This window comes from Pseudonaja textilis, chromosome Z, assembly GCF_049901715.1.
Source record: "Pseudonaja textilis isolate UNSWEBS1 chromosome Z, rPseTex1.2, whole genome shotgun sequence".
Classification (NCBI taxonomy): Eukaryota; Metazoa; Chordata; class Lepidosauria; order Squamata; family Elapidae; genus Pseudonaja; species Pseudonaja textilis.
This window is the reverse complement of record NC_142008.1, coordinates 21873352-21897356: the sequence shown is the minus strand read 5'-3', so window position 1 is coordinate 21897356 and position 24005 is coordinate 21873352. Positions and strand designations below refer to the sequence as shown.

The following is a 24005-nucleotide window of genomic DNA, read 5'->3' as shown; positions in this document are numbered from 1 at the left end:
TGCAGCTAGCCCAGCCAGTATCTTAGGGCCGAAAGAAAATCACATGTTTCCAACAGTGGCAGAGGAGTGCACAGCACCAAGAAGGGCCAGAAGAAGAGGCAAGTAGTAAGGCATTTTGCTCTCGCCCTGGAATACAGAATGAATCTCCATCCGCTGCCATTGCTCTTCCCTTCTCAGGCAAGGAATGACTGTGAGGTGAGGGCCAGGGCCAGCCAGTGGTGGGATCATCTGACAGGGAGCCACAGGCAAGGGCCCAAAGAGCCACATGCGATTCTAGAGCTGCATGTTGCTGACCCCTGGACTATACCAATAGAAGAGACTATTTGTGGCTCAGAGTTGAACTGTGGAATCCCTGATGGACTCTGAGCTTGTTTGTTTAGTTTAGTTTACTTTATTGTCATTGCATCTTGTACAACGAAATCAAACACCATATTCATGACTATGACCATGAAAATAAACACAAACACACATCCTTCACCCTCCACACATTGAATTGAAAAACCCTGACACCGCACCAATACTGGACTATACAGCAGAATTCAGTTGGTGGTTTGTAATTTGTTGAATCCCTCGCCACACCTGCCTCATTATTGCTATAAAAATTATCCTCAATCTTCCTCTTATAATCAATCTTGGCCTTCCTAATATCTTTCTTCAGATTAGTTCCGGCAACACTTTATCTTGCCCCATCACCGGACCCAAAGGCCTTGGTCCTGTCATGCAAGAGGCGCTGGACTTCCTTGATCATCCAGGGTTTCTGATTGGGATAGATCCTAATACATTTATCCACAGTGACAGTATCTGTGCAGTGTTTGATAAAGCACAGGACAGTTGCAATGTGCTCCTCTAGGTCAGGTTTGTTTTCATGCAGGCATTTCAATACCATAATAGGTAACATCATAAGTGCTAGAAGTGCTAAGAAAAACTAGCTAAACTGAATGTTTGGATGGGTTTGTCCTCATTGCTGAAACAACAAAGCTCAGGGACCACCAAGGATTCTGTTTTGTGGACTGTTGGATTTTTCAGTACAAGATAGCTTCTACACTGTTGTATTTTCAAAGTCAGATGGTTTTATGCTTATTGAGACCAGTGTTAAATCTACTTTTTGTTAAGTCTGGGAGGACGGTTCAAGAACGGAGTCAAGACTCAGATAGCAACAACAGCTCTTTATTTGTGACTTCAGATCTGAGCAACTAATCCCAGCCGCAGCAGCTCCTTATATAGGGCTGGCTGCGGCTAGGCAGCCAATGAAGGTGATTTGAGTTTGCCGCTCTTGGCAGGTCCAATCATGGCAGCCCGTTTACTGGCCAATCGCATCAGTCTATGGCGACCAATCACGATCGGTTATCAGCGGGCCAATCAGATTTGCAGGCTACAAGCCTGCTAGTCCGGAACACTTTTAGTGAGGAAGATCTCTTGGAAGTGTATTGTCACCTCAAGTAAAATCGGGGCTAACAGGTCACCTATGCTGGCTATCATCTTTGAAAAAAATATCTTTCACTCCAACGGGGATGATGGACATTGCAAATATAAAAAGATGCATTTCTTTACGAAATGGAAAATTGACAGACAGTTATTTATATTGGAGAAAGTAAAGACACACACTTTTAGAACAAAATCTGCTTCCCACTGGTATTGTCAAGCCCTGGGATACATTATGTACAAGGAAGCAGGTAAAATGATAAAATAAGACACACTATTAGATTTCAAAGGAAAAAGTTATGATAGCTATTGTATTATATTTATACTTCATTTAAGCAATCTGAAATGTGCCTTAAGGAAAACCTCTATAATCCTAATTCACTTTTTCTATTTCACTGAAGTATTAGGACATTTTTCTTTATACATCCAAACTTTAATAGAAATTTGAAGTATAGTTATTAGACAGCAGGCCATTCCTAACAGGAATTAAAAGATTTTCAGGATCCAGAAGAAGAATGTTCTCTGATATTGTGCCTGCCCCTTGGAACATCCTACATTCTAGGATAAGAACTACCCTTATCCTCCTATCCTTCCACGGGACCCTGATAGGATCTATTCTTTTGGTTATGATATTGATATATTCTCATTGTGTTCTTTTTCATTGTTTACTTCATTGTTCTAGTATTTTATTTCTGATTGGCTTACACTCTTAATTTCTTCTTTTTTTATTGTTGTAAGCCATCTAGAGTAAGCCATGACAATATAGGCAGCAAATAAATTTAACAAATAAATGAATAAAAACTAGCTAAACTGAACGTTTTTTATCGGTGTCCTTCCCTACACCATGCAACTATTATATGATCACAGGAATACATAATCTGAACCCCAGGCTGCATATGGCCAGCAAAGCCTTGGTAGTTTCATCATCGAAACTTTTCTAAAAGTGTTGTAGAACTGGGATTATTAATGAGGCAGAAGCTACAATCATTTTTTTTTTTTATTTTGGGAAAGTATTCCTAAAAATTCAAAATCAGAATCTTTTATATCTATTTGCCTGACTATAAAATAATAACAAACCTACTATTTGAGCATAGAATCCTAATTTGAAAAGATATCATTATATTGTTCCTGATGCTATTATTATCATAGTGATATATTCAAGAATTCATGGATTCATTTCTACTGATGCATGATAGAGGAAGATCATCAGTCCTAGAAAAATGTCAAATGTTGCAGAAATATATAAATTGTAGTAAGAAATAAAAGAAGTATGGTACACTAAAGAAAACTAATTAGGTATCAAGCTAGAAATTGGGAACCCAGGATGTATGCTAATATGCTGTATGTTTTAGTATGCTAAAATAGTTCAGTGAAGAATAGGCATTTCAGGGATCTCTTGCAAACAAATATAAGAAAATATAGAGCCATGAATTGAAATATTCTGTAAACGGTCATGGTTAAATCTGTAGAATCTTGCACAGAAGCAATCCACAGCATAGAGTTTTTATCTAGATCCACCATTAATTTTCTAATGTATTTTATTAATTCAAAGTTGATTTCACTGAATTGCATTAAACTCCACAAGTTTGAATTTTATGTTAGATGATACTTGGTATCTTCATTAAAATTTATTTTTTTCAATGGTAAACTTAGACAAATTCTTGAAAATATATGCAACAACCTTTTTGCTGACAAATTATCTGAAATATGGGCTATGTTAAACATTGTAAGCGGCAAAATTACATTTTATTGAAGTCTATAGGTGTTTTTCTTGAATTAACTGAAGGTTTGATGTCAGTGAGGTGAGATGGGGAGGGAGATAGCTTGAAGAACTCTATATTCTCTAAAGCTAAAGCACTGACTTCTCATTTGCATAATGCTTTGAAGTTTTATCCTATGAACCTAGATCTTTAAGTACTGTGTATTTTATATGCACAGGACTTTCAGTCTGCTCACTCTGAACGTTGATGTCAGTTCCTCTGACTAAAATATCAATTCAAATTACTGCCTTCCACTAGGTAAAAGGAACCTTTTCTTTTTTTTAGTTTTAACTAGGAAGAAATCATGATGCTATTAGACTTCAATACACAGGTTTGCCATAGTTATTAAATACAGAAGGAATAATTTTCCTGGAAATAAAGAGTTTCAGTGGTAGTGATAGTGCCATGATAGTGGCAGTTTGTATAAGAATACAGCCCAAATTATTTCAAGGTAATCTTAATTATTGTAGCAAAATATTATAGCAAATATTAAAGTATTACTAGAAGAAAACATTACATATATTAATAGAATAGAATAGAATAGAATAGAATAGAATAGAATAGAATAGAATAGAATAGAATAGAATACTTTATTGGCCGTGTGATTGGACACATGGAATTTGTCTTGGTGTAAGTACTCTCAGTATACATAAAAGATACATTCGTCAAGAGTCGAGAATCATAAGGTACGACACTTAATGATAGTCATAGGATACAATAAGCAATCAAATCATACTAGGAAACAGTCAGTATAAATTGTAAGTATACAAGTGACAGTTACAGTCATACAGTCACAAATGGGAGGGGGTGGGTGATAAGGAGTGATGACAAGATTAACAGTAATAGTAGTGCAGACTTTGTAATAGTTGAACAGGGTTGAGGGAATTATTTGTTTAGCAGAGTGATGGCTTTTGGGAAAAAACTGTTCTTGTGTCCAGTTGTTCTGGTGTACAATGCTCTATAGTGTCATTTTGAGGGAAGAAGTTGATACAGTTTATGTCCAGGATGTGAGGGTTTTGACTCGTGCAGTATACAGGTCCTCGATTGAAGGCAGGTTGGTAGTAATTGTTTTTTCTGCAGTCCTAATTACTCTCTGAAGTCTGTGTCTGTCCTGTTGGGTTGCAGAACCAAACCAGACAGTTATAGAGGTGCAGATGACAGACTCAATAATTCTTCTGTAGAACTGTATCAGCAGCTCCTTGGGCAGTTTGAGGTTTCTGAGTTGGCACAGAAAGAACATTCATTGTGCTTTTTTGATGATGTTTTTGATGTTAGGTGTCCATTTTAGGTCATGTGATATAGTAGAACCTAGAAATTGAAGGTCTCTACTGTTGATACTCTGTTGTCTAGTATTGTAAGAGGTGGTAGTATGGGACAGTTTCTCCTAAAGTCTACCACCATTTCTACCATTTTGATTGTGTTCAGTTCCAGATTGTTCCAGTTATACCACAAGGCAAGTTGTATAACCTCCTGTCTGTATACGGATTCATCGTTGTCCCAAATGAGACCAATCACTGTTGTGTCATCAGCAAACTTCAGTATTTAACAGGTGGATTGTTTGAGATGCAATCATTGGTATATAGGGAGAAGAGAAGTGGAGAAAGTACATAGCCTTGGGGGGCAGCTGTGCTGATTGTACAGGTATCAGATGTGATTCTTCTAGCTTCACCTGCTGCTTCCTGTCTGTTAGGAAGTTTATGATCCACTTACAAGTGTGTTCAGGTACCACTAGTTGGTTTAATTTACTTAGAATTGTGTCTGGAATGGTGATATTGAATGATGAACTGAAGTCTACAAAGAGGACCCTTCCGTAGATATTTGGAGATTCAAGGTGTTGTAGGATGTAATGCAGAGCCCTGTTAACAGCATCATCTGTCGATCTAGTTGCTTGGTATGCAAACTGCATGGGATCTAACAGCTGATCCATGATGGTTTTCAGGTGGGACAGCATAAACCTTTCAAAGATTTTCATAACTACAGATGTTAGAGCAACTGGTCTGTAGTCATTGAGTTCCTTGATGGAGGACTTCTTTGGCACTGGGATGATGGTAGAACATTTGAAGCAGGAAGGAACATAGCACATTTCTAGTGATACATTACTAAAGTTAATAGTGAAATAAAATGTTATTTTTGCTTGCCATCTTTTCAACTATGTAAGTTTGGGAATAGTCTGAAATGTTACATATAAAGGTATTTAAATGTTTATGCTACAAATGCAGATTAATTACATTGGATGAAATGGGATGTATGTTTACAATTTAATACAATATTTTATTTATTGTTTATTGAATTTATTTATTTAATTATTACATTAAAATAAAATATAATACTTCAGGACTGAGTTGGTGCTCTCCGAATTGGTTGATGTTTTGCAGATGTTTCATTACCTGACTAAATAATGTCATCAGTGCTAGTGAGTGTGGTGTGGATTCCCTGCTTTACTTGTTTCAGGATACACCTGTCTAGAAAGCATAAACCAGAAAAACTTTTGGCACTTTAATAAAATTCAGCCAATGCTGAATATGTGGAAGTACAATCTAGTTCACCTCTCTGGAGAGCAGAATTTTGCATTCCAGGCACTCTAGTCTAATATCAGTGCTGAATAAAATTCAATTGACAGACCAGTTAGCATTTTTGCATGAAATATCCAGAAACCATCTTATAGAACATGTAGTAATAGGGGTGGAATGGACCTTGGAGATCTTCAGGTCCTTAATCATGCACAAGATCCTATACGAATCTGGACAAATGGCAGTCCAGTCTCCTTTTAAAAACTTCCAGTGACAGAGCATTCACATCTTCCGGAAGTAAGCCATTCTACTGATTAATTGTTTTAATCGATTAAAAATTTCCTTAATTTTAGGTGGGATCTCTCTTCAATAAACTTTCATTCATCACTTCTTATCCAGTCCTCAGATGCTTTGGAGAATAAGTTGACACCCTCTTCTCTGTTATACTCCCTCAATTATTAGAAGACTATCATGTCAGCCTTAGTCCTTCTCATTGTTAGACTGAACATATTAGTTCTCTCAATCATTCATTGTGATTCTTTCCTATCTTGCGCCAACACTGATATATCATTTACAAACTTAAAGAAAATTCAGTAAAATCTCAGCTGCAAAAAATCCTTTTGCCATTTGTCAGTACAGCAAAGAATAAAAAGTGAGTACAATGATCGACAAAGTGAACCTAAAAACCATAACAACTGTTCTGTTATGGCATATAATTTCTTACACCATGGGCTTTCTAATTTGGCTTTTCACTGTGCCTTAATATTCATATTCATATATCAAAAATCCCTATAAGCTGTCATGACCAGAGAATTTGTTTCACAGGAAAGTTTGTGCTTGCTGTGCTGTCTCTCAGATTGCTGCTGTTCCTAATTGCCTTGTTGATTGATTTTTTGGGGGACAGCTGATTATACTAGTACATATAAAATTGGCATATGACATTTCCATATTTTAATTTTATTATTCAAGTGATTTTCTTTTGATGAATGCACAAGTAAACCCAAGCACTTTTTTTTTGAGATACAACTCAATACAGGTGCATTAAAGCCTAAATGTAATTATTGTAAATATGTGTACCGGAATAATATTAGCATTCCTTACAGATCATAGTATTTCCAACTTCAGGACATCTGTCATATGCAATAGCCAGGGGTGGGATTCAGCCGGTGTAACAACTGGTTTGGTGAGCACATGCTGTGTTTGCAACTCACCTTCTGCTGCAAGCCCTCTATGTAAAGCAGCTGACGTGGCAATCGGCTGTGCCGCATGAAACAGCTGAGCTGGAAAACCTGGAAATAAAGCACAGACTAGAGTTGGGCTGGGCAGATGGGCCCAACAGCTGATCATTGGAGCGAACTGTTTCACTCCCAGCTAATCTTTAGAGCTACCAGTTCTCCTGAACCAGGCTGAACCTTTTCTATCGGCCGATCAAAGTGGCTGGTGACTGCCGTTGGGGAGCTTCCATTGCCCGAAAGACACTGCCTAATGGCGAGGGGACACGGGCAACCACGCATCACCCCGAAGTGGCTGGGGACTCTGCCTTCAAGGGAGCTTTCATCGGCCAATAGAAATGGCCTCACGGCAAGAGGAGTGTGTGTGTGTGCGCTTACTCCAGGCTGCTTCTACTGGCTGATGGAAGTGGCTGGTGACTGCCCTTGGGGAGCTTCAATCACCCAAAAGACACTGCCTAATGGCGAGGGGACACGGGCAGCCACACCTCGCCCTGAAGCGGGGAGCTTTCATTGGCCAATAGAAATGGCCTGGAGAGGTACGTGTGCATGGGCCACTCTAGGAAATTAAGTCACCCCCTAAAAGATGGCCTAGCCATTTTTTTCAAGGCTCAAAAAAAAAAAAGGCCCGGCTTTATTTTGTGAGAAACATAGTATCACCAATTTAGTTTTTTGGATTTAACATAAACTTGCTCAAAATTTCTTCACCATCTTTTGCTAAGTACAAAGAAATTTCAGAGCATCCTCAATATATCCTTATAGCATCACTTCCATCTTCCTCTGTTATTAGTACATATTAGTTTCTTTTTAAATAATTAGTAGGATTGCAGGAAAAAGAACATTACTACATTCCTTGAGAATTATCACAGAAGTAAAAAAAAGTTGTTCTTTTCTGATTTTGGTAACCGTAATAGTATTAAAACACTTTCCTTTACATTTTTTTTAATTTAAAAAAGATCAAGTTACTACGTATCTTTGTAACTTAGGTTCCTATATTGATTTTGCCAGAAATTGAATTATAATTATAGCTTTATAATAAAATACATACGTAAAATACAAACAGGTACAAAACCCAAAATTTTGGGGTCTTGCACTTTAAACATAACATCACAAATTAAACTTATGGCTATTGAAAACAAAATGAAGCTGTCCTGCTGAAATGTTAGAAGAGCTCAATGAAGTGAAAAGGTTAATCTAAGTATCTATTACACTTTAAAGAACATTATGAGTGAACTCCAAAAACATTAGGCCAAAAGAGAGAAAAAATAAAATGTTCATATTTCATTACCACAAATGCAGATGACAGTAGTTCTGTAGGACGAAAATAATTTATCTCTGACTTCTGGGAAGGTATGGGGAACTGAAGATGACTCTGTGAAAGTGGGCTTGATGGCTTCATCATCTACCAAGGAACAGTTGAGTAAACTGGTTCCTTGGAATCTCTCCTGATAAAGAGAGAACAAGAAATCACACACATGCACTTCAGATGACTAGTTCTCATGATGAGATCCCAGGACAATGGTTTTCTATGGATTGAGTGCTGGAAAACAATAGAATTGATCACCCATTTTGCTCACAATTGTGGCAGTCTTTTAAAGGACACTAAGTTCTCAAACCCTGCTTTCTCTCACTTGCAGAAATTTCCTATTAATCATTTTAAAAGTATTAGGGACATTAGGACAACAAGAATTCATTGGGTGAGTTTATCTTCAATTCTGAACAAAAGAAAACTTAATTATTAATTAAGAACTAAGTGAAACACCAAAACCTGGATAAGATTTTGATTATAGAAATTTATAAATAGACTAAGAATTCAGATAAATTTGAAGCATTGAAACTTTTACAAAAGATTTTTGCATTAATTATATATGAAAAATAGGTTCTTGTAGAAAATATATGTTTTAGATTTTGGAAGATATAGTAAAGTAATTTCATTATTTAAAGCTGGACGCTAGAGGGGAGTAAAGATTTTAAACAGAGGAAAATATATACCTATTAAATGCAAAAGATTACAATTATGAAAATACTAAAGGACACTTTTGAAGAGTTGGAACAACTACAATACCAACAATGTCCATAATTATATCTGCTTCTATGGACAATGTCCAAAAGTTGTTGTTGAAGAAAATATAGATATAGAACTAATTTTATCTCTCAACAGCACGATGATATCAAAAGCAGGTGAAGAGAATAGTTTTGTCTCTACAGAAGAAATGGCATATAGGGTGAAGATATAATTGTTTGTTAATCTTACACAGATAGTCAGTAAATTTGTTTATCCTTATTATAAAGAAGATTGGAAGTCACTTATTTATATAGTTCTTTTCCCTAATCTAATACTTTGTATTAGATATTATTACTTAGTTAGATATTTCTATTAAAACAGACATTACACTATTATCTTAGTTTATTTTTTATTATAATTAAAATTCTTAATAAAATTATATATCTAAGTGCAATAGGTTGATAGTCAACTTGCCAACTTGTGAATTTTTGCATTTCTTGCCCATATGAATTAGATGTTAAACATTATTAAACAGTCAAAAGGCTCAGTTTTTTTTTTCCTGGAGCAACTTCCTCATGTTTGTCATACATTCCAAATGTTTCATAATATGTTACCCTGAGGAGGAAGAAAAGTAATAGTTATTTCTTCATTATACCAATCCCCAAGAAAGGTCAAACAGGAAAACAGTAAGCAGAAATTCATACCACTGTTGCAATCATTCTTTAATTTACAGTACTAGGCAGAACCAAGCAACTTTTATACCGGTTTAAAAAAATTGATGTTTAATCAAAGTCCAAGTTCCAAGACTAACATGTAAGGTATCAATAAATACACTGCTCAAAAAAATAAAGGGAACACTTAAACAACACAATGTAACTCCAAGTCAATCACACTTCTGTGAAATCAAGCTGTCCACTTAGGTAGCAACGCTGATTGACAATCAATTTCACGTGCTGTTGTGCAAGTGGAATAGACAACAGGTGGAAAGCATAGGCAGTTAGCAAGACATCCCCAATAAAGGAGTGGTTCTGCAGGTGGTGACCACAGACCACTTCTCAGTTCCTATGCTTTCTGGCTGATGATTTGGTTACTTTTGAATGCTGGCGGAGCTTTCACTCTAGTGGTAGCATGAGATGGAGTCTACAACCCACACTAGTGGCTCAGGTAGTGCAGCTCATCCAGGATGGCACATCAATGTGAGCTGTGGCAAGAAGGTTTGCCATGTCTGTTAGCGTAGTGTCCAGAGCATGGAGGCACTACCAGGAGACAGGCCAATACATCAGGAGACGTGGAGGAGGCCATAGGAGGGCAACAACCCATAATCAGGACCGCTACCTCCACCTTTGTGCAAAGAGGGACAGGTGGAGCACTGCCAGAGCCCTGCACAATGACCTCCAGCGGGCCACAAATGTGCATGCGACTGCTCAAATGGTCAGAAACAGATTCTATGAGCATGGTATGAGGGCCCGACACCATGCAGGATGTTTGGCATTTGCCAGAGAACACCAAGATTGGCAAATTCGTCACTAGCGCCCTGTGCTCTTCACAGATGAAAGCAGGTTCACACTGAGCACATGTGACAGATGTGACAGGGTCTGGAGATGCCGTGGAAAACGTTCTGCTGCCTGCAACATCCTCCAGCATGACCAGTTTGGCAATGGGTCAATAATGGTGTGGAGTGGCATTTCTTTAGAGGGCCGCACAGCCTTCCATGTGCTCGTCAGAGGTAGCCTGACTGCCATTAGGTACCGAGATGAGATCCTCAGACCCCTTGTGAGACCATATGCTGGTGTGGTTGGCCCTGGGTTCCTCCTAATGCAAGACAATACTAGACCTCATGTGGCTGGAGTGTGTCAGCAGTTCCTGCAAGACGAAGGCATTGATGCTATGGACTGGCCCGCCCGTTCCCCAGACCTGAATCCAATTGAGCACATCTGGGACATCATGTCTCGCTCCATCCACCAATGCCATGTTGCACCACAGACTGTCTAGGAGTTGGAGGATGCTTTAGTCCAGGTGTGGGAGGAGATCCCTCAGGAGACCATCCGCCACCTCATCAGGAGCATGCCCAGGCATTGTAGGGAGGTCATACAGGCAGGTGGAGGCCACACACACTACTGAGCCTCATTTTGACTTGTTTTAAGGACATTACATAAAAGTTGGATCAGCCTGTAATGTTTTTTTCCACTTTAATTTTGAGTGTAACTCCAAACCCAGACCTCCATGGGTTGCTAAATTTGATTTCCATTGATAATTTTTGTGTGATTTTGTTGTCAGCACATTCAACTATGTAATGAACAAAGTATTTAATAAGAATATTTAATTCATTCAGACCTAGGATGTCTTATTTTTGTGTTCCCTTTATTTTTTTGAGCAATGTATATTGTTTTTCAATCCAAAGCATGAAATATTTTTTTTTCTCCATGCCAGGGGTATGCCAGGAATAGAGCATTTACAGTGCCAGGAATAGAGCAGAATAAGAAAGCAAGCAAAAAGAAAGAAAGGAAACGGGTAGTCCTAATATTTATTTCTTCTTTCACCCTTTAATTCATTGAGTGGTGTGTTAGAGTGTCTTTCCATCAGCCACATGTATAGCTTTTTTAATTTAAGAAAAAAGAAACCTTTATGAAATCTAACTACTTTTTATCCTTGAAAAACTAGGAAGAAAAGATATTCAGTGTGCCAGGATGGAGTGGATAAAATAATATGGGACATTGCACACTGATAATTATATCAATCTTTGCAAGCAATTGGAATGGAAGATATATTGAAATTGTTGTGGTCTGCCAAGTTTTGAGAGAAGAGAAAACATAGATAATTAGAATATTTTTTCAAACTTAAAGCATTAGAGCTGACAGCTTTTTATATGTAATTTTTATGGAACATTTGTGGCTAGAAATAGTCCTCAAAGACCAAAGACTTCATACAAAGACCTGGTTAAACAGTGAGATATGCCATTTTATCTGAACATTCAGCAAAATGATATGAGAATAATGTGAAATGACAGAATGAAATTTCAGTTTACCAAAATCATCTACTTGAAAGTTATATTTATTTAAAAGAGTTTAAAAAGTGTTTTGTTAGACGATGGAGAAACCTAAGGGAGAACAAAAGCAACTCATTTGTATAATAAACTGTGCAACATTAGGACATAGTCCTCTGCTTATGCTAAAGTACAATGTATTTATTTTTAAAGTGAATGAATTATTTCTAATTTTGAATACCTTAATTGGAACCTACCAAAGTTTTTCAAATCTGTATCTTCTTCCTTCCTTTTTTCAATAACTTTTTTTCTTTTGAGTAGATGCAAAAATTATCAGTCTACACAGTCTACACTGATATATGACTTGACCACATTGTTGAATGAGATTTTGAACCAATTTGGTATATGTACATTTATGATATCAGGCTAGAAATGGGAGACTGTGAGTTCTAGTTCCACTAGTTCTAGTTCTAGTTAGGGACAAAGCTATTCCCCCTCAGCCTTAGGAAGGAGACAGTGTTAAATCTCTTGTGAAAAAGTTTGCCAAGGAAACCACAAGGACTAATGCAGGCAGTTGCAAAAATGAAATGAATTAAAATAGCTAATATTAGATCATAAGCCAGAATCTTATATACATCATATATACTGTACATACATAGAGACTGAAGTATTTCCCTTTGAATTTATTATTTAGAGTGACCCTACCAGGAACTTATATGCCTGCTACTATTTCAGGACTGCTGAATTACTAAACCCTCTACCTTTACAAGATGGTAATTCTATGAAGAGATTTTAACAGCAATTGCAAGTGAAAAGGTCTTAAAATGAAGTGGTGTTGAAGAACATGAATAAATGGAAGCATAAACAGATAGACATTAGTATGACTTACATTATTATTCACTACTCAAATTCTATGTTATAAGGGATCTTTTCTAAAGTCTGACTTCAATCCATAGTGTAAATAGTTTAAACTAGGAATCAAAAAGAAAAACCCACTATACTGTGATTAAAAAGCACATTTGATGATGAATGATGTAAGAGATGGATATGTTTTACAAGATGTTAATACTGAAAGAGTTAAGGATTAATAAGTAATACATGATTCAGAATATGTGCATATTGAGTGTATGTGTGTGTGTGATTTTAATTCCCAGTTAACTCCCTTTTGAATGATAATAGAAACTCATGTAGCGAGAACAAATGGATGGCAGAACCAAAACATGACAATTTATCTCATTCAATAACTCTTGCATGTTAGAATGGTTGTGCAAGCTATTTTTTGTCTGTCATTTTTCCTTGCCTTTTGCAAATTAGGAGTCTACCCAGCCAACAGGAATCATGTTAAGTAGCTTCCTACAATGCATTAAACAGACCAAATTTCACGATAGTGCATTAATGCCAAGAAATCTACCATTTGAGATGCATTCAACTCCTTATCTACTCATGGAAACTGGTAAATTTCTATTTATGTACAAGTTTATTTATTTGTTTATTTATTTATTTGATTTTACCTATTACTTTACAAGTACTTATTCATACTTACATTGTATATAACATACATTTAGCAAGAAAAATTATGAGCGCCATGTTGGCATGAACTAAGTGAAGCCAGCTCTGTGCGCACCTTGCCTCTGACCCTGTTGACCCCTTCCCCCAGGATGTTTCACCAGTCACATTCCCCAATGAAGCAATTTTGCAGGTCGTAGAAGTCACTCCCTCTGGCTGTTGCAGGTTTCCAAGGAGATGGCCATTTCTGGCAGCTAGGATGTGTTTTGTTTTGACTGAGGTGTGAATTCCTCAGGACAGCTACAAGGTGCGATTTCCCATCCACCTGCCTATGGTAACTCAGGAGCCAATCAGGAAAGCTTCACCAGTTGACAGTAATATGAGGGATATCCACAAAATAGATTACGTTTTTGTCTGTAGCAAGAAGGGGTGGAGCTAGCATGGCCATCTTTGGTCTGTGCGTCCGCCGCTCAGTCTGCATCTAGTCGTACTAATGGGAGGTTCGTATCATTGCCTGTTATTTCACAGTAAACGTTTGAAATGTGTGCTGCAATTGAAAATCCCTCAAGAAAAGCCCCGATCTTGCTGTAGGGCGGATGAGGAAAAATCTCCCACTTGAAAGCATTCAGGACTTCTCAAGTGCGATTTGCTGTGTGTGGTTGGGCATTGTCATGCAAAAACAAAATTTTTGAGCTTAACTTTCCTCTATGCTTGTTCTGAATTGCTTTTCTTAGTTTTTGCAACGTTTCACAATAATTTCAATCGGTTTATGGTTTTTTGCAAACAAAAACCTTATCACTGATCGCACCTCACATCTTGAGGGATTTTCAATTGCAGCACACATTTCAAACATTTGCTGTGAAATAACGATACGAACCTCCCACTAGCACGACTAGATGCAGACTGAGCGGAAGACGCACAGACCAAAGATGGCTGTGCTAGCTCCACCCCTTCTTGCTACAGACAAAAACGTAATCTATTTTGTGGAGAGCCCTCGTATTTGAACATTCCCCTGTTGTGATTTGCAGCCATTCTCCTATTCTTGTAATTTCTTATGTGAATATCATTTAAGGGAAAATATAACTGTGCAGATATTTGATTTATAAAAAATAATGTTTTATGGATATCTTTATTTTTTCAGCATATACTCAAAAAGGAATACTTTCTTAGGCAATGAACAGAAATGTAACCTGTAACTTCATGTATCCATAAGATTCCTGTTTTGCAGCAAGTTGCTTGCAAAAGATCAAACACTAATGAATATAATTATCATGCCTTCCTTTCTGAAATACATTCTCTGCACAATGTCTTGTCATTAGAGCAATTACTGTCAACATTTTACATCAATAACTGAGTTCCATATTTTTCATGCCTTAAGTCTATGGATTAACATTTGCGAAAATAAGCTTGTTTATGAAAACTCATTCCCATTTCAGCCCATAATTTAGTTCGGGATGAGAAGGAGCTCTGATCCCATGCTTTTTAAAAAACATATACTTTGTCTATGTAAAATTATACAGTATTATGCTAGAACTTGCTGGTATTCTAAAGTTGAAATACTGTATATTTTTCCTATGGTTCAATAACTGGGATTCAATTACTCTGTATGTGTCTGAGGCAAGACACTGTTTACTTGTTATATATTTTGATTTAAAATCAGGAAAAATAGGAATTTAAATAAAATTGAACACGGTTTGTTAACCCTACACAATGTAGATTGGTTCCAAGATAGATAAAGATCAGGAAACTTTAGATAAACAAATTGCTGAAAGTCTAGGGGAATTTTCAGTCATCCAGGTCAGAATTATCCCAAATCCTGTTCAAAATGCCTTTCCTGTTGGACTTTCCTATTTTTTTCCCATGAAAATGTTCCACTTCTCATCCAAAAAGTGTCTTCAATTCTGAATTGAAGAAACTTCTTAGATGAGGAGCAAAATGTTTTCAAGGGAAAAAACCCAAGAAAGTCCAGTTGCATTTTGAACTGGACTTTTGGGACAAATTGCTGAAATTACATCATAGGTAAAGAGACTAACCTTCTTTCCAGCTCATAGAAACATTATTAGAAAGAAAATTAAAGTATGTCCATGGAGAGAACAGGTTAATTGCTGGAGTTCCTCTAACTCCACTTCACTCTCTCCACAAATCTTGTTAAAGATAACTCTCAAAATCATGCCTGGTTTTAAATAGTTGCCTGACATTGAACAGGGCTAGTTCCATTATTAGAAGTGGAACAGCTGTTTCTAACAATACAGGCAGTCCTTGACTTACACTCATACTTGGGACCTAAATTTCCATTGCTAAGCAAGGGAATTAAGTGAACTGCATCTGATTTGCTATGGTTGTTAAATGATTCACTGCTAAGTGAATCATGCATTCATTAAGTGAATCCAGCTTATCTGCCTTTACTTGTTGGAAGAGAGCTGGAATGCTCAAAAATAGGGATCACATGATCCCAGGACATTATAATCATCATAAATACATGTAAGTTGCTAATTTTGGTGATGTGACACCTGGGATACTGCAGTGATCATAAGTGTGAGAAACACTTTTTTTCAATGCCACTGAAGTTTACAAGGATCACTTTATAAATGGTTGTAAATTGGATGTTAACTGCTAACAGGATCAAACAGTGAATTAGATTAAGCAACCAACCAACCATACAGAACAATGTCATTGTTCCTAAATCAGTAGCGCTTTGGAATGATTCTTGCCCCACTACAGCTTGTCTCAAAGGAATCTTTAAAGCAATTCATTGTGAGGTGTTGGTATGACTTCTGGGCTTTTCTGGCTAGCTATCAGCTAAGGTGCTTGGGGCAGTACTGCTGATCTTAGAAAAATGCTGCACAAAGAGGGTTACATAGTCGAGATGAGAGGGGAAGATCTATTTCTGTCCCAAATGATGGACTTGAGACTGAATTCTAAAAGATTGAGGTCAATTGAAAAAAATCAAGTTTTGTAATATCCTGTATTAATAGGTTTCTGTTTCCGATTGCCTGCCATTTTTTGGTCATCCGCTTCCTGGACTATGTTTTACTATTTCTATGGTTTAACGTAAGGTCAAATTGTTATCTAGTGATTTTATATTTTGCTCTTTTTTCTGAAATAACATAGAAAGAAGGAAGCCAGAAGGATTATTTTAAGACCTGCTGCAATAAGCATCCTTGAATTTAGCCATGACTTTCCTTTACAGCTCTTTAAAATGAAATGGGTTTTCAAGGTAGGATTATAAAGAAAGCATTTGAAATGAATTTCATAGACTAGGAAGTCTTGATTGTGCAATATATCTCACTTTTTTTCTTCCTTCCTCCTTCTATGATATATATTTGTCCCTGTTGAATAGAAGATATTTTTAAAGGCCACCATTGTGTATAATTAATAAGCAGGAACCATGATTGAAGCATGACATAAGCTGCATCAAAGATAACAAAAAGTAGAGAAGAAATTCTCGTAACTCAATAATCTAATAAAGAGAACAAAGAGTTACTGTATCTTAAAATAACAATTCCAAGATCCCGAGAAATTTCATACATCTTTTTCCCATGAAAGCAGACATTTACTTAAAGAATGACATAGAGTATTATTAAATATTTTCCCCACCTGCAATATAGATAAAAAGCAGCACATAATTCTAGATAGTTTTTCTTTAAATGTTAGGGAAACGTGCAGTGTAATTGCAGCAGGAATTTTTCAACCTCAGGAAACTTCTGTATTATCTGTGAAATAAGGTTTATATATTTCTATATATATACACATAAGCATGCACGCATGTGTGTACACACGCAGAGTAAATACATACATACTGTTGAGTTGTATTTCATTCTCAGAGGCTTCCTGGACAAGTACATTGGCAAAAATTTTCAGTGGTTTGCTATTGTCTCCTTTCTAGGGCTGAGACAAAGTGACTAGCCCGAAGTCATTGAGCTGGCTTTGAGCTTAGGGCAGGACTAGAATTGCAGTCTCCATTTTCTAGCCTGATGTGTTAACTCATGGGTGTCAAACTCACAGCGTCACATTGCTGTCACATGACCTTTCACAATGTTTTTTTTCTCTTCACGGAGCTGAGGTAGGCATGGCCTGCACGTGATGCATCTGACCTGCAGGCCGCCAGTTTGACACCCTGGGTCTAACCACTGGTTTTCACACAAGTATGTATCAAGCGGAGTATTTCTTTGTGGTGTGGTTTCCGCTTTCTTATATTTGTCCATGTAATTATCTAAATATGTGGGAAACACAGCATAGAATGAATACAGTCATATAACTAGGAATAAAGAGAGAATGCTTACACTGCAACATTTGAACAGCAGGCAGAGGCACTGTCCAACTGCTTGACTGTAGGGAGTCATTGGGGATTTTTTTTTTCTACAATTTTTTTCCAGAGATACAAGACAGCTCTGGCTATTTTTGAACACCATTTCAATATTTTAATACCTTCTCCAAACACATTGGTTCTTTTTTCAGATAGTTATCCTGGTGAAGGACAGGCAGAGGGGCAGGGAGAGTTCTACATGCAGTTTCTGTTCAACATTGTATTTATTGGAAATAATTTTTAAAAATGCTACTGTTTCAAGCAATGGCACAACAAATCTAGCTAGAACCATCAGAAGCTTTGATGCACTCCAAATCAAGAATAGGAATATCCGTGCAATATAAATATACATGATTTAAGTAATAAAGACTTATTGCCCCATAGTAAGTCTTGTTTTTGTTCTGCAATCACTCCGCAGATGCTCTGATCTCAATCCATGAAGTTGACAAAAATGGCCACCATCTAAGCACAAACACATGCATAGATACAAACAGAAAAATAAACAGATTACTGAAACATTTTTCAAGGGCTCCATGACTAACATTGATTCTGAGAAGATACATTTTAGTTGTTAGAAACTTAGGCACCTATATAGAGAATATATTTTTCACAATGACATTGAATGCTTAAAAACAACTGACGGGGGAAGAAAAACCTAGAATTGCTAGTGTCACCATTATTATTTTTAAATAATTAAGAACATTTTCTTCAATGAAACTTTTCAAGTATCATTATTACACTTTTTTAGTCAAGAGATTAATTATTGTTCAATTATTCTTGACACTTCTAACTAGTTATTACTGTTTCACATTGCTTTTTTTTAATTAAATGTGAGCTGATTTAATTTTTGTTAGTTTATTTAAAATAAAGATGCTGATATCCTAATAATTGTGCAGCCTGGTTCTCTGGAGAAAATAATAATTTTAAAATATCCAAAATCTGTATAAGTAAAGTGTACAATAATGTATTTAACTTACATCACTTATACTCATTCTTTTTTACCTCCTCCAAAAAGTTTTCTATGTACTGTATTTATAGATCAAAAGATTGTTCTACATATCCTGTTATTATAATTTCTTATAAAACCAGGGTATTATAACGTCTATGTTTGATATTTGCTGTTAAAATAAATTTTGTTGCAATATATTCAGGAAAGCATCATGGCAGAACCAATCCAAACAAAAGCACCGTGGCTGTGTAGTAGCGTCTAACTAAGTAGAGTGCACAGGATTAACATCTGTCTGCAACTCTTTAAAGTTGCAGGAGCTTTCTTGTGATTGCCTGGCTGCTCTTTACAATTATAATTTGATCATAGGCTCAGTTCCTTAAACATGAACATGGAAGTGCTATATTGACTTCCCCTGTACATAGCCCTACCCTGGAATCCTTTTTGGAATAGGATTATAAAAGACACCCACTGATGAAAAGTAACTGTGGAGCTATAGTAAATTATTCAGAACCTGAAAATAGATGCTTCTATTCCAGTTGTAAACTTCCAAATATTTTAAACTATGATTTCCCCTAGTATCCACTGCCATTGGGCATTGGGAATTGGAGTGCCCCTACCACTGGGTTTCTGATTCTTTTCAATAAGAAAATCAGTGGGGTTTTTTGGGCTGTTATGGTCAAAGGTAGAGTCGGACAAATCATTTAGCAGCAGGCCTGTAACTGATTTCTAAAAAACATTGGAGAAGGATCCAGAAAGAAGGATCCAGAAAGACGCACGCGTGCTATTTGCTTCTCTCTCTCTCCTAAAAATGTTTTAGAATAATTTCCTTCATCTCCAACCGGTAAATGTGATGATGATGATATCTGGAGAGCACTAGATTAGATATTTCATCTCTTAACTGTTGGAACAAGGTAAGTTTATTACTACAACAAAACCAGAGATTAATAGGAGAAGTTTTCCAAATTTATTGGCTAGATAAAGACTCTAATCTTATTTAACCCATTTCAAAACTTTTACCCTTGTTAACTATTGAATCCATTGGAATAATTAATTTATAGAGTGTCTTCAACCTTAAAAACAATAGAAAAGAGTTGTGGTATAACTATGTCATTGTTCCTTTGAAGTTGTATTCCTAAGCCACTCTGCAAACTAGATTTTTAATTTGACTAGCACCTTGTTTCTTCAACAATATAATCCAGGCTTGAAGGCTCCGATGTACAAAATTCTTTGATTATATAGCTTTATTTCAATTACAATTTTTCCAAAATATGACTCACTAAAACAAATTTTAATGTCTTTTTAAAATATATACACTACTTTTAAATTAATATCTTGGACCTATATAAAGAACTGAGAATGAATCAAGTTCTAGATCTCTTAAGTATTGTTAAATCAAATCAATGTATGATACTTTGCAGTAACAAAAATATTCTTACAAAGCTCTTTTTAAAGAAAAAGTCTAAAAGTGCAATCAGTTTTATTTTTAGAAAGCTTTATACTTTTTGCTTATCGCACATTATAATGACATGGGAAGCTTACAGTGCTATAATTTTTACATTGGGTATTATGTATTTATAAAAAAGAATGTTTAGACAGCAAGGAACATTTATCATGCTTTATACTAGGAAGTGATGAGTTTGCCAGAGGAGGTTAATGCAAAGGGTAAAATAAATCAATTTCAGATTTCCACTGATGGCTTTAATAGTGAGCAAATCACTGTAAAATATTTCTCCAAGATAGCAGCTGTGGCTTGTGTGACAGAATGCCCAATATTAAGAAACAATTACTGACTTTAAAGTTCATCTTCCTTTAAAAGGCAAATCAAGGGACAATATGATGCCATAAGTTGCATGGAAATGGGTTGCTTTCTAAATTAAATCATTTGTTTTGCTTTGTAAAGTAGTTTGCCTTCATGCACTTTGACTCCACTTCTATCTCAATGTGATTCATGGGCTAATCGCAGGCATTATTGTATGTACAGTAGATATGCATGCAGTAAATCAGATTCTATTTTTGTGCGATGTTTCACAGATTTTATGTTTATCCATAATGTTGAGCTTCTGATGTAAGAATGTGATACTCCCCAGTATAAGAAATGGTATTGATTATTTATTGTTTATTTATTTTATTTGGTTTGTCAATTGCTTACAAGATAATCGGTATAAGTAAAAACATAGTTATGAATACATGGATATGTATAAGAAAAATAAAAGAAAAAATAGGACAGGGATGGTAGGCACATTGGTGCTCTTATGCACGCCCCCTACAGACCTCTTAGGAAAGGAGTGAGGTCAATAGTAGAAAATCTAAGGTTAAAATTTTTGGGATTTGGGGAAGAAACTACAGAGTCAGACATTGATCATTCTGTTGCTGAAGTCGAATTTCCTACAATCAAATTTGGTGCGATTAATCTTGAGTTTGTATCTATTGTTTGCTCTTGTATTTTTATGGTTGAAGCTGAAGTATTCATTGACAGGTAGGACATTGCAATGTATGATTTTATATACTATATTTAGACCGGACCGAAGGCGGCATAGTTCTAGGTTTTCTAGGTCTAGAATTTCAAGTCTGGTGGCATAAGGTATTCTGCAACAAGTAGAGGAGTGGAGAACTCTTCTTGTGAAATATTTCTGGACTTTCTCAACTATGTTAATATCAGATACGTAATGTGGGTTCCAGACTGATGAGCTGTTTTCGAGTATTGGTCTAGCAAATGCTTTGTATGCTCTAGTTAGTACTGTAATATTACCAGAGAAAAAGCTACATAAGATTAGGTTAATAACTCTTAATGCCTTTTTGGCTATGTAGTTACAATGGGCTCTAGCACTTAGATCATTAGAGATGAGTACTCCAAGTTTGACAGAGTTTGGATCATCAACAAGGTCTTGACTATTCAGCTTGTATTTTATTTACTGATTATTATTATTTTTTGCCAATATGTAAGACAGAGCATTTATTTGTTGAGATTTGAAGTTGCCATTTGTTTGACCATTCTGATACATAGTCAAGATCTTTTTGAAGGGTAGCAGTATTGTCTGTGGTGTTGAATAGCTTTACATAGTCAGCGAAGAGAACGCAGTAGCTCTTAATATGATCACAGAGATCATTTATGTAGAGTATGAAGAGAGCTGGTCCTAGAACAATGCCTTGGGGGACACCACTGTTGACAGGTACAGAATTTGATAGGACACTTCCAATTTTGGCCATTTTTTGTCTGTTTGACAGGAATGCTTCTATCCAGTTATGCAGTTGTCCAGAGATACCGTAAGATTTTAGTTTTAGGAGTAGTAGTTTTACCACTGAATCAAAGGCTTTACAGAAGTCTATGTAGATTGCGTCTATTGCTTTGCCCTGATCAAGTTGTGTAGTCCATATGTTGCAGATTGCAGGATAGTTTTTTTCTGAAACCAAATTGTTTATTAGAGAGTAGGTTGTTTGTCTCTAAGTGGAGGATAATGGATTGGTTAATAATAGATTCCATGACTTTATAGGTGACGCAGCATAAACATATTGGTCTTTAATTTTCAACTAGGCTGGGGTCTTCCTTTTTGAAGATGGGGATGACCGTGGCTTGTGACCATAGTTTTGGCAAGAAGCTGGTCCTGAAAGATTTTTCAAAGATTATGCTTAGAGGTTCAGCTATGGCAGTAGGTAGCTTTTTTAAGAAGTAGGCACATATTCCATCAGGTCCAATAGATAGAGATGGTTTTAAATTGCATAGTGCTTTTTCAACATTGTCTACTGTAAAATCGATATGTATTAGATCACTGTAGTTGTCTGTGGTTCGACTGGGAAGTACTGGGCTTGATTCATTGCAGTTTACAAATACTGAGCCAAAGAATGTGTTAAAGAGGTTGGCTTTAATAGTGTCGTCGTTGCAGTCTTTACCATTAGGTCCTTTCAGGGGTGGGATGGACCTGGAGTCTTTTAGTTTGTTGTTCACAAAATTGTAGAAAGCGTGGGTGGAATTGGTGCGTAGAAGGTTTTCCTCTTGTTTAATATGGTAATTGGTGTGTTCAGTCTTTATCTGGTGGCATAAATTTTTGTATCGGCTTTTGAAGTTGGCAACGTGACCAGATTTGTTTTTCCGCCAAAGTGATTTCTTGTTGGGTTGAAGCTTCCTTATTGTCATGGGTAATCTGTTTTTTTCTGGTTTTTGGAGTTGTTATTGGTACATATAATTTGATGACTCTTTTGACTTCAAGTAAAAATATGTTGTAATGGTCTTCAACAGTATTGCATCCAGTGAATAGAAATTGCCAATCAAGGGATGAGAGATCATTGTCTATAAGAGCATAGTTGCCTTTTTTGAAGTTATAATTGGGGATCTTGATTTTTGTTGTCTTGATTTTTGTATGGACGTATGTTGAGACAAAAGTCAATCTTGTTGTAGTCACTGTTGGAAAAGGGTTCTTTAACTTGTATTCCATAAATTGAATTCAAACTATTGCAGAAGATGAGATTGAGGTAGTTGTTAAGTCTAGTATTGTTGTTCACTAGTTGTTCCAGTCCCAGGTTTGTTACAGCATTGTAGAAGGTTGCATGTATGGGTTCAGTTTTACATTTGTTTAGGGTCCAGTTAATGTGAGGTAGATTGAAGTCACCAAGAAAGATAAAAGTGTGTGGGCAGGATGTTTCCCATGTTAGTCGTGAATTTAGCTTGTTTACATGTTCGATGTCATAATCGGGGGCTCTGTAACATAGTAAGAATCAAAATGTGATATTTAAGGACAGTTCACAGACGATGGTCTATGCATCACATTTGTGCATCACATTTGATTTAAGGAACACAACCCTGTCACTGTCAGCAGAATTTGTTGTATATTTGTTGTGATGTAAAGCATCTGTTTTATGTAATCCCACTGAAGATATGCATCTCTAAGCAATGATCAAAACAAGCCTTCTCTCTACTTCTCAAAGAGTTTCATGATTTAAAAACTCTCTGAATATGCACTCCTTCCTGTAAAATACCTGTCAAACACGTTGTGAAACATCTTTGTTTCCCAAATAATATTTCTGCCTGTCCCATTTATACTGCTTAGGAATAACATATGGTGAAATTTTGGAAACTGGTGCAGAAACTAGAAAGGAAAACCTGTTAACTTACTAAACAAAATAAAAGCATAAAAATGTATTGCTCAGCAACACTCAAATGAAAATATATTGCAACATTTGTAAACTGTTATTTGTTAATTAGGACTGTTAATTTTGCTTAACAATTGTTAAGCAAAACTCCCAAACCAAATAAAAGCAGTAACGCATTCTATAATCAAACTTTTGGCAGCAATAAAATTACAAAAACTAGGGTCTATGTACCTCTGAAAAGCATATAATA

At 36.3% G+C, this 24005-nt stretch overlaps 1 protein-coding gene and 1 long non-coding RNA gene across 2 annotated transcripts in view; one reads left to right on the top strand and one right to left on the bottom strand.

Annotated features, from left to right (window-relative positions):
• Positions 1 to 24005, top strand: part of ZNF804B (zinc finger protein 804B) — a 215298-nt gene that overhangs the window by 71336 nt on the left and 119957 nt on the right. The gene's annotated exons all lie outside the window — the stretch shown is intronic.
• LOC148123938 (uncharacterized) overlaps positions 6835 to 24005 on the bottom strand; it is a 59947-nt gene continuing 42776 nt past the window's right edge. The window contains exons 2-3 of the long non-coding RNA XR_015740469.1: positions 8210 to 8366; positions 6835 to 6981 (exon numbers count right to left, since the gene is read on the bottom strand). This is a non-coding gene — a long non-coding RNA (uncharacterized LOC148123938). The remainder of the gene's footprint in view (positions 6982 to 8209; positions 8367 to 24005) is intronic.